General features: G+C 43.6%; 1 long non-coding RNA gene across 1 annotated transcript in view; it reads left to right on the top strand.

The window, feature by feature from the left end:
* Positions 1-2,209: 2,209 nt before the first annotated feature.
* The window catches only part of LOC121402954, a 52,698-nt gene continuing 44,895 nt past the window's right edge, over positions 2,210-10,012 (top strand). Inside the window, exon 1 of the long non-coding RNA XR_005966894.1 lies at positions 2,210-2,990. This is a non-coding gene — a long non-coding RNA (uncharacterized LOC121402954). The remainder of the gene's footprint in view (positions 2,991-10,012) is intronic.

Below are 10,012 nucleotides of genomic sequence, written 5' to 3'. Positions count from 1 at the left end.
ACAGTGACACATACACACACACACACAGTGACACACACACATACAGTGACACATACACACACACATGACACACATACAGACACACACACACAGTGACACACACACATACAGTGACACATACACACACACACACACAGTGACACACACACATACAGTGACACATACACACACACGACACACATACAGACACACACACACAGTGACACACACACATACAGTGACACATACACACACACATGACACACATACATACAGTGACACATACCTGACACACATACATACAGTGACACATACACACATGACACACATACAGACACACACACACACACACACACACATACAGACAGTGACACACACACACAGACTACACACACACACACACACACACACACACACAGACAAATACATACACAGACAGATACACAAATACACACACAAACACACATATACACACACAGTAACTCACACACTCGATCTGTAACTGACTCCTTTGCCCGGCTGCAGCCTCACTAAATCCACCCCTCCCCCAAGACAAGCACCGAGCAGTTTTACTCACAGTTCATGAGATCATGCAGGAAATCCAGACCAGGTTAGGCAATAGGCAGCAGTGTTGAAGGGGAATGCCTGGAGCCATGCTTTCAGTTTGTTTACCGGCTCCCTCTCCCTCCCCCTCCCCACACTACACTAAACTCCAGTCACGGGGAGGGCGGAGTTTAGAACAAGCTTCACAGAGTCTACAGTGAAGCACTGTAGGTGCCGCCCCCCAATCATGACGCCTTGGTAGGAAACTCTGGATGCTGAGAGGGGGAGGGATTTTTGCACGCTGCGGGCAAATTAATGGATATCGGCCCGTGTTATGTGCACAGTCCCAGGGGGGGCACTGCCCACTGCCCCCTCTTGCCCCCCTCTGTGGACGCCCATGGTGCAAGTGCTCAAATGTTATTCAGTTGCCGACTGGGTGTGGTTCAAAATGATTAATTTATGCAAGTGCTAGTGCATTATAAAATCACAAGGTAATTCATTAATAATATAGTTTAACGAAAAAGGAACCAGGACCAACATTCAAGGAAATTTGAGTAGGAAAAGGAAAATAGTGTAGAGTTGGAGAAGTCCCAAAGAAACTGCTGCCTATTATTTTCTAAGCCATGGGACCCCACACGGGGAGAAAGTTGTACACTGAGGACTGTGGTCTCGTATATTACATACCCTATCTCTTAAAGAGCTAAAATCTAAAAAACCACAAATCCACCAGTGCCATATAAATAACAGAGAATGAAGGAATTGAATGCGGTTCCCTGAACCAGACTATGAGTACCCAAATTCATAATAAATAATTAAACAATAAACAAAAAGTTTTCTCAAGGTGATCGAAATGGTATTAGAATCTAAGCAACCATTAAATAAATTAAAATATTATTGTGAAGAGAGGCTCTGCCAAAGCGTTTCGCTAAAAAGCTTTGTCAAGGCAAATGGGAATTGCACTTTATAACTTTTTGGAATTTTGAATCTATCGCTTATAGAAGCTTAAGTACATAAATCAACAAGTTGGCACTGGCTATTTTTAATACACAGAAAAAGCAACTCTATGCTTCTCTGAACTTGTTGTTTTGTTAATTATTTATTTAAAGCCTATCAAAAGGCTTAAATTAATCAAGCAAATCTTTTTTATTAGCACAAGCACTTTATAATTATCAACTCATTGGTTCACTATATAATTTAGATAAGTTAGTTAATTCATTTGAGAGTACGGGGGCTCTTACTATCTTTTTCTTTCCTTTTGAATAATCTATTCTGCCTAGTTACAACCAGATAGCTGAACCTGCTATCTGGTTGTTTGAGGGGGTCAGCGACCCCAGCAACCAACAAAGTGACTTTGAGGGTTCACTTGTATTTCTATTTATAATTGCCTATCTTTCTAAGGACATGCCCATCTACATTTCAGACTGCTGCCTGGTTGCTAAAGTAATTAAGCCCTAGCAACCAGAACACATAAGAGTTGCACAACTATAAATGTTAAAGGAGTTGTTCACCTTTGAGTTAACTTTCAGTATGATTGTAGATAGAGAGTGATATTCTGACACAATTTCGCGATTGGTCTTCATTTGTTGTTTGTGGTTTTTGAGTTATTTAGCTTTTATTTATTCAGAAGTTCTCCAGTTTGCCATTTCAGCTATAGGCGTCGGAACCGGGGGAACCATAATTTTCCTTCTCGTTTTTGATGTTTTTTTGTTTTCTCTAACAAATTTTTTTACATTTTTTTTTTTTTTGCCATTTTTTCCACCTTCCACAGAATGGGGCCCAGGAGAGTAGACAGCATTGGGTTGGCGGTGTATGTGGAGCAGGGGGAGAAGTTGCAATAGGGCCTGCTCAGTGCCAGAACCCTTAACTATCTCTAATCAGTGCCGGGCCCCAGCCTCCCCCATTATTTTTTTCAAATGGATCAGTCCAAGCCTGCACACGCCCACACTTTTGCTGATTGGAGGTGCGCATGAATTGGGCGCATGGTGAAAGGTGGTATGTCTCTCGTATCCAGTCGGCCCAGGAATCACCTCTCAATCAGGACGGAGTTGGTCGGACCACACTACCAAGCCCAGCCGTGGTAAAACTGTCTGCTCTGCACCACACACACACACTGTATTATACACACAGGCTCCATTACACACACATGCTGCATTATACACACACATGCTGCATTATACACGCACATGCTGCATTATACACGCACATGCTGTATTATACACGCACATGCTGTATTATACACGCACATGCTGTATTATACACGCACATGCTGTATTACATCTGGGGCCCCCCGCCAAAGTTGCTCCAATTGGGCCCTGCAGTTGGTAAGACTGGTCCTGGGCCTGCTCAGTGGTGCACATCCTGCGTCCGGGCCCAGCATCAACTAGTTTAAGGCTGCTGAGAATCCTCCTGCTCTGCGGCCGACTGGGATTCCACCTCTCCACCAGGCACCTGAATTGTCCTAGGTGAGGGTGAGTGGCTGATCATTATTTGCAATTTGTCAATGTACTCATCTATTTGTCTCTTCTACCGCTATGAGCAGTGTGTGGTATTTATACATGGAATTTCCCCTTTGCCATCCTGCTGCTATGGGTTGTGGGGGCTATGTATACATGGAATTGCGCCTGTGCCATCCTACTATCAATTCTGGGGGTATTTATACATGAAATTGCGTATGTGCCATCCTACTATCAATTCTGGGGGCATTTATACATGAAAATGTGCATGTGCCATCCTGCCATGAATTCTGTGTTCACTTATTCATGGAATTGTGCATTTATGGGGGCATTCTCTGGGAATTTATACATGGAATTGTACTTGTGCTATCCTACTATAAATTATGGGGCATTTATACATGGAATTGCTCTGTGCCATCCTACTATCAATTCTGGGGTCATTTATACATGGAATTGTGCATTTCTGGGGGCATTTATACATGGATTTGTGCTTGTGCCATCCTTCTATGAAGTTACTGTTGTGTAATGGCTGCATGAGCCTGCTAATAAAGCACTGTTATACTCTACTCATCCTTGGCTACCAAAACATAACAGTTAGAGCTGTAGTATTTCTGGTCAGGTGATCTCTGAGGCAGCACACAGACCATCACAAAATGGTGGTTCAAGGCAAGAGATGTAAAAGGGCAAGATTTAATTAAATATATATTCCAGTTTGGTAGGATTTTTTAATATGCCACTTAATATGATATAAATTATCTGTTGCTTATTCATTTGGGGGTATAGTTTTCCTTTAAAGGGTTGACTTTTTATGTGTGCCTAATGATAATGGTTCATTGACATTATTTCAGAAGCTTAGGGCTTATATGCTTGTGCTCACTCCACTCCCTCCTCTGTGGACGTCAGAGGTGAGGTGGGAGCTGGTGTATACAGTGTGAGACTGGGGAGTCCGGGGCCCATCAGGGGCCCCCACACACCACCCAGACCACCCCCAGCAGCAACCCCCCTCTGGCACACACGGGCCACATTCCTTCTCCTTAATGGGGGTCAGGAGGCAGGCAGGTAGTGAGTCTGGTTCGGCAGGGCCCACTTGTGGGAGTGGCTTCCAGATTTTAAAGGGGAAGTAAACCCAACTGTTACTCACCACACGGCTCACGAAGGAAAATTTAAAACAGAATATTTTATTCACACAGGACAGCAGAGGGTTCTTCAGTCAAGCACACTTTACACTCTCCAGCAATTATTTCTTAAAACACTTGTAGTTCAGCGAACCAGTTCTGAGTAGGCACACCTGCCCTAGGACCTTGGATTACACCTAACCGACTAGTGGTCCGGTATATACTACACCCGTATCCCCCCCACTCTCCAATAGCGACCCGATACCTTCCGAGTGATACCCCTCCACTCTTCCAGGTTAGGACATTTTTTCCATCCAAGTCCTGTCCAGAAACCCAGTTGTCCTTCCTACCTTGTCCTAAACTAGCACTGGTTCCCTTACTTACGGAGTGCCCGTAGGAAACGAATTCCACTTTCCTCCTTGATGGGGCCACAGCTGCCCTTACTACTAAATAACCTTTTTTTTGATGTGGCTGATTTTTTGCCGTCGATTTGTTTAATTATTTCTCTTGTGGCAAAACACAGAAATTTCCCGCAAATTAGTGTCTGGCGAATTTATTCACCCATCACTACCCACTGGTTTTTTATAAGTGTTTCCTGCTGGCCCATTCCAACCCTGGGTATATAGATTGGTGGGCCAGGTTGGTTTAGGGTCAATCATGACTTGATGGAGGCATAGTTTGTCATCCTGACTCTGACCAGCGAGACAACGCTAAAATGAATCCCTGAGTCAAGTTGGGGGCATGGTGCACCCATAGAAGGTACCCCAGGCTGGACCTTCACCAAAGAGGAGCACTGACTTGGGACAACAGCAAGCAATTATTCTTCACAGGGGAGTGCCTAACTGATTTCCCAGTCAATAGCAGAAACAACAATTCTCCAATAATATTCTCCAATTTTTATAGTTTCAACATAACCTGTTAACGTCTATCTTGCAAGGTTCATCATTTTGAGTAGGATTACAATGAAGCGTATGTAGCTGTGGAGATGGTCTGAGTGGTATAAAATATTTGCATAACTCTCAGTAGCTTGGGAGTGCAGATAATGGCATAAAGCAGCACAAGCTATAATATACACTAAAATTGCTGTCTAACATCAGCTGTCAGAGCATGCTCGGAGATGTAGAGCAGTATTGGATAACAATACATCAAAACACGTAGTGTCGCTGAATATAATAAATGCCTAATTCTATTTTTCCATTATTTTTCATTATTTTTCCATATGTCCCTTTGGCTTGCTGGCAAGGGGCCATGAGGATTCATTATACTGGCCATGACCTAAATGCGCCTGTTTCCGTTTCTTGACTGTACAATGAAGAATTGAAACAAATAAAAGCGTCTGTGTCTGCAGGCAGAATATAGTGAGAAACAACTTTTCAGTAACTGTGACCTGGACGCGCTTAAAAATAGGCACCAGAGGAAATATCTGAAATGCTTGTATTTCATCAAGAAAGGATGTGAGCAACGTTACAGAGAGATATCTGATAGGGAGTCACTGAGGTATTGGGAAATAGAGCATTGCATTCACCCAGCTTTCATAAACTTCAGGCTAAAGCTGAACGGACCAAACCACCATTTCTGAGGTTCTGGTGCCTAAGGCTGATGGTGAGTGTATTTCACGGGGGGAAGAAGCACACGAGCGCTAGCACTATAGCAAGTTTGGCCTAAAATGGTTAGTACTGGTATAGTCAAGAGTCTCCCATTCAAATGCACAGCAGGAGGCAGGGGCCACTATTTATCCAGATTGTAGGGGTTATTTACATAGCAAAATACAATATCCAAAAAAAGCAGCAAATAACCATTTTATTTGCACTTTGCACACCGTGTTCTGCTTTTTACAATTTGTTGCAGGGCTTAGAGCACAAAGACCTGTGGGTAGACCCTTGAATAGGGTAATATCTGCATTAGGTCAATGCCCTATCTAAGAGGGGCTGGTGGGGGGCAGCACATAGGCGTCCCCCATCCTACTCTACCCCTAAAGTCATTCAGATACAAGAGGCACTGGCCGCAAAGAGAAAATATCAGGGCCCATCGACATCTCCTGACAATAGGGTCTTCTCTCCAAAGTGTAGCATTCCCAGGGTGCAAGTTCATATAAGAGGAGCACTAACAGTGACTTTTGCACTTGAGTCTTGTCTGTGCTGCTGCAGCCAACCCCCCCCCCTTAGGCTCACAGAGTGACCCAACTGCTCCAATTCATGAGCCCCTATAAGCCTGTGATTAACAATGAATTTGTGAACCAATCAATTAATTTTGCCCTGTGTGTTCAGCACCTTACTGTTTCCATTGCTGCTGCTTTCTCTGGGATGCTCCATGGTGATGTTGCCTACTGTCCAGAAACCTGCACCACTGACTACCGACCGCACCACCAACATAGAAACATTGCTCAGAGCAGGGTGCACTGGCAGAATAAGCTTACTGGAATATATTGGCTACTTATGGCTTAAAGGGGCAAATCACCTCTGAGTTAACTTTAAGTATGATGTAGAAAGTGATTCTCCAGTTTGCAATTTCAGCATCATCTGCTTGTTAGAATCCAAATTACCCTAGCAACCATGCATTGATTTGAATAAGAGACTGGAATAAAAATAGGAGAGGCCTGAATCGAAATATGAGTTATACAAATTAGTAATACAATACATTTGTAGCCTTACAGAACATTTGTTTTAGGTGGTATCAATGACCCCCCCATTTGAAAGCTGAAAAGAGTCAGAAGAAGAAAGCAATATTTTTTATTCATAAAAAATAAATAATGAAGACCAATGAAAAAGTTGCTTTGAATTGACCATTCTATAACATACTAAAAGACAAGTTATAGGTGAACCACCCCTTTAAATGTAAGAGAATTTTGCTCTGCCTTTGTTTCGGTTATTTAGAAAAAATATATGGATATAGTAGATCATTCTACATATCTCACGCATTTAAAGTTGGCCATATATAGATATATCCATTAGTCTGGCCGCGAGTTTTGGTCTATGGATGGTGAAATTTTCTCCATGTTATAAGCAACACCAGACCAAACTTCAGGCTACTATTCACAGGACTCGCATGGACATCTGGTCAACAATGTCAAGGGTAGGGCTCCCATAAGTTCCAGTGTTAATGGGATCCAGTGAGTATACCAGCCATCAAGGGTCTCCTGTGGACTTTTTCTTTATTGATATGACTGGAAGTCATACTCCTTACTCGTCAATGCCAAAATAACATTATCTCCCATACTTTGCAATGAAACAGTTGTGAAAAAGTCAAACTATGATGAGAACTTGTTGGGTTGGCCAAGCTTTTGAATAAATGATCCTGTAGAAGTGGGTTCTCCCCTTGGTCAGCAGATGATGAATACAGATTTAAAAAAAACATAGTTGGTCCATACGATGTTATTCTGTATTGACCAGACCTGATCATTTCAAATTAAGTTTAAGATAAAATAGGATTTGGTTAAATCCCTCTCTTTGCCATTTCTTTTTATTATATCTGATGCCGATTGGGCAGGGTAAAAAAATCCTGTCGAATTGTGGCCGCATTTTTTAGTTTATGCAGTCCCCCGATCTGACCGCCCATTTGGCCTCCATTCTGATCTGATCGTTAGCCCCACGGCCCACAATTGTGTCAGCCTGATATCGCCCACTTCAATGTGGGCATATCGGGGAGAGATCCACTCATTTGGCGACATCTCCAAACGAGCGGATCTCCGTTTGTAAGGGCCACCTTAAAGGACAAGGAAAGTAAAACTAAAGAAGTAAGCTAGAAATGTTGTACATTATGTTTTGTGCTTCTGTACCAGCCCAAGGCAACCACAGCCCATTAGCAGTAAAGATCTGTGTCTCCAAAGATGCCCCAGTAGCTCGCCATCTTCTTTTCTACTGATTCACTGCACATGCTCTGGCTGCTGTCACTTACTGAGCTTAGGGACCCACTCACAATATACAGTACACATAGAATAGAAATGTCACAATATAAGGCTGATTAGTAATTAATACAGATAATTACTACATGGCAGCATAGAAAACAATGCAATTAGCGTCAGAATTTAACAATCAGCAAACCTGTAGCATCAGTTTATATTACAGACCAACCTCATTTTCTACTTGATCATTTGCAATTACCCCTAAGCTTAGCTTCTCAACAGTTGCTCAGAGCCCACTGAGCATGTGAGTGTCACAGACACTTTCCAAGATGGTGACCCCCTGTGACAAGTTTGAAGTCCTGGATCATTGCTGCCAGGGCAGCCATCAGGGGGGGACAGGGGGGAGAGTTGTAGGGGGCCCGAGGGTAAGGGGGGCCCGGCCACGCCACACTTACTTGATTAGCCGGGCGCCCCATCTTTCTGAGAGCTGCTGAGAGAGGCATGGACGTTTAAGGGGCCCTGGCCACCAATTTTCTTATCGGGGGGGGGGGCTGGCCACCAATTTTTTCTCATGTGGGGTCCTAGCCACCAATATTTTTTAATGGGAGGGCCCTGGCCACAAATGTTTTTTTATGGGGGGCCCTGACCACCAATATCTTTTTTTTAATTTTTAACATGTGGAAACCCTAGCCATCAATATTTTTTACTGTGTTGTGGGGGGCGGACCTGTAGGTGGGGCTTGCGGTAGGCGCAGCCCAGGGGGCCCAGGAAATTTTGTTGTACTGGGCCCTGCGATTTCTGATGGCGGTCCTGATTGCTGCTATTGACAAGCTGAAACTTTAGGCTGGTGCAATAAGTTCAGTATATAAAACATGGCATTTTTAATCCTATTCATTTTTAGGTTTCAACTCAGATCAACTCAAGAATCATACAATACAGAATAGCAGACAACGCTTTACCGCATACAAAGACATCAACCTTTCTAAGCATTTTTTTTAAGGTGTTATATGGCCACACTCCAATCACTAGACCCCTGACCACACCCCAATCACAGACAAAGTTCTACCAAAAGCAGGCTGCAAAATGGCTAAAACCAGGAGAATTAACAAGGTTTTAAGTTGATTAATTTACCAAAGGCAAACACCAGGGAGCACCAGGTGCTACACGTGTAAAGCTGCTCTGGTAGACATCCAATCAAATTTATCTATGTGTAGAACGGAGCACCCCTTGGAGTCCGGCTTTTAAAATTCAATATTTATTTCATCCATTAAAAAACAATGTCCAGAATATAAAGGCAGAGTAATATCTGTAATGCTCGCAGTCATTAGCATTTAAGTTGATTAATTGAAATTAATTTGGGTATAAATTAAAGGACCAGTAACATCAAAAAATTTTTTTTTTACAAAATTCATTAGTATACATGAAAAAATAAACACCAAGACAAATAAAACTTTAAAATAGCAAAGCCTTTATTAAGAAATAACTTACCGAAACTGCACTTACTGTCCTCTACAGAAAAGGCGACACAAGGTGACCATCCATTGTGCAACGCTGGATTTCTCCTCCTTGGCTCTGTCTCATGTTGTATTGACAGCATGTGAAGCGGCTGATGCATCAGGGAGTGTGGTTTCCATGTGTGCGGATTGCTGGCTCATCGGCGCGTCTAGAGCACCTGCGGCAGGGGAGCTGTTCAGAGTGGAGCTGGGCCCCATCGTGGATGTTTGCAGTTGCAGGCAGCAGGCCGATCGGAGTTCCCAGTCACTGGCACGTAGCCACTCTTGTCATACGCTGCTTTCCGTGCTAGAGAGCGCTTCTCACCAACCCGAATTCCCCCAGCACCACCTACAGTATCTTAGCTACTCGCACCGGCGCAAGACTTCTCCAGCTGCCGACCCACCCAAAGCCTCCACGATGAGGCCCAGCTCCACTCTGAACAGCTCCCCTGCCGCAGGTACTCTACAGACGCACCGATGAGCCAGCAATCCGCACACATGGAAACCACGATCCTTGATGCATCAGCCGCTTCACATGCTGTCAATACAACATGAGACAGAGCCAAGGAGGAGAAATCCAGCGCCACA

The sequence above is a fragment of the Xenopus laevis genome, chromosome 4L, assembly GCF_017654675.1.
Source record: "Xenopus laevis strain J_2021 chromosome 4L, Xenopus_laevis_v10.1, whole genome shotgun sequence".
Taxonomy (NCBI): domain Eukaryota; kingdom Metazoa; phylum Chordata; class Amphibia; order Anura; family Pipidae; genus Xenopus; species Xenopus laevis.
This window is presented reverse-complemented; position numbering and strand designations above follow the sequence as displayed.